Here is a 2,276-nt window from a genome sequence, read left to right on the forward strand (position 1 = left end):
TGCCTTCGCCATGCTTTTTGGCTCACTAGCAGTCGCAGTTAGATGAGCCACTCAAATTTCCTTGGGGTGTTCCGAGTTCCACGGTGTCTGTTTTGGATGAAGGAAGCTCGCCAACCGATTGCATGGTAGCCGCACCGAGGTTTTATGCGCGAATGTCTGACCGTACGCAGTTTGTCATGGAAGTCCCGTTAAATTAATTTTTTGGTTTTTTCGAGAGATGGTTTGTCGGTTTGGATGGCTTGGGATTGCTTGTTTGGCCTCCTACAGTTGCTTCGTTTCGAACGTTTTCTACCTTTGGTAACACTTGGTCCCATGAGCAACCAGACGGAGGGCAATGAGCGATTTTTGGAGGTGGAGCATCTGGCCTCTTAACCTGTTCAACTATAGAATGCTTAGGTAGTGTTTTCCACCATTGTGTGCCTTCATGTCTAGGAGGAAAAAAAAAGGTAATTGCTTGTTTCTCCAAACAGTGTCGTGCTATGCACAGTCCCAAACAAATGAAATGCGACAGCCTCTCATGCTTGAAGCGCCACCCAACGCTCATTTGCGGAAGCTATCGCGCAGCCTGTGAGGCGTTTCAAAAGTAGCGACGGTGCCGGTGCTAACTTTTAGCACCCCAGTTTTAGCTTTAAACAGCAATGAGCGTCCCAATAAATTATCATAACACTGTTCCTTCTTTTTTTTTTTCTTGCACCAGGTTTGTGTCAGGTCAGCTTTAGTTATTTAAACGCCTGCCCTTTCACTGGTTTAGTGGTTATCTGTGTAGTATAGGGTGTTTGCAAGAAATCCAAACCCGGCTTTTTGCACCGCAAAAATAAACTAGACATTGCTGAGAGCTCAAACTCCATCAAAACTTAGCCCCTGCCGTTCGAGCAAGATGCCGAAGTTTCAGCACCAACTGTAATCTTATTCAAAAGTTAAAAGTGATTTTCTGAAATTTTCAATGGGGAAATTGGCCCCATTTTTGCCCGTTTTCAGTTTCCGGCACCATAGAGCTTCAACTACTCGAAAGCTCTGTCGGCCGCCATTTTTCAATTGAAATTTTCAGAAAATCGCTTATAACTTTTGAATAAAATAACAGTTGGTGCTGAAACTTTAGCATCGTGCTCGAATGTCTGGGACTACATTTTGACAGAGTTTGAGCTCCCCGCAATGTCTAGTTTATTTTTGCAGTGCGAAAAGCCGCGTTACGATTTTTCACAAACACCCGGTACATTTAAATGGGTAAAGATATTGGCACGTTGACAAGAGAACGCCATGCTCGCTCCTTGCCGATACAAAATTATCAGGAAGGAAACGCACTCCATGTACAGGCGTGCCCTTTCAACAATGTGACACCTATTGAAAAGCCTGCAGGACATTTGGGACGACCTGTAATCTTTCGAGATACTCAACGTAATTTCTGGATGATTCGGGACAACAGAGTTGGTGAAAACAAGGTGGAAATCGCACGCTAGACGTCTACTGGTAACTGAAACTATTATCGGAAAAATTAAAAAGAATGGGACATGTCCCCAAAACCCCAGCTCTAGTCATGACCGGATGGACCACCGGTAGGTCGTCATCACATTGTGCTGGTGGCAGTACCACCGGGGTTACCTGGGCAGTCGCACGGGGCGCCATCAATAGGAAGGCCCCGCAGCACCCCTTATTGTATTTGTTTCTAGCTTTTTTATCTATTTGAGCACAACGCCCGACACGACGCCATATGGTCGATGGCCAATCGTTTTTGGAATGCGGTTCTCGGCTCGCGAAACACTCACGTTGGGCCACTACTCGCATATTCAAAGCAGTCGTGAAACGCTTTTCCAACTTTTTCCTGTTTCTTTCCTCCTCAACTCATAAATCGGGCATTCTAACAAACAGTTCAAGAAGACAGAATGGGGGGAGTCCCTCTTGCTCGGAATCTCGTTTGTGTAGCCGGACACAGCCATTGTCCCCCTAGAAGATTATCCCGTCGCTCAAAATTCAGACAAAAGTTGCTTTCCCCACCCCGTTCACCCCGAAGCTGACAGTGCTGTGGAAGGTATCTGCTCGTTGGGCCAGCCACACTTTTGCGACCTGATCACCCTTTCGCGCGCATACCGACGCGCACAGAATGAGGTCAAGTGATGACAGGGAGGTGGCTGATTGGTCCGGCAAACGCGTAGCTTCCACCAGAATGTCGGCTTAGGGGCCCTGAAGGGATTAAGTGAGGTCCGGTGCCGTGCGACGTGCGCTTGGGCCCGATGACGCGCTGCGGTGTCCGCGGATGTATCGCAGTGAAAAGGCAGAGA

This window comes from Ixodes scapularis, unplaced genomic scaffold (assembly GCF_016920785.2).
Source record: "Ixodes scapularis isolate PalLabHiFi unplaced genomic scaffold, ASM1692078v2 PGA_scaffold47__10_contigs__length_4178495, whole genome shotgun sequence".
Taxonomy (NCBI): domain Eukaryota; kingdom Metazoa; phylum Arthropoda; class Arachnida; order Ixodida; family Ixodidae; genus Ixodes; species Ixodes scapularis.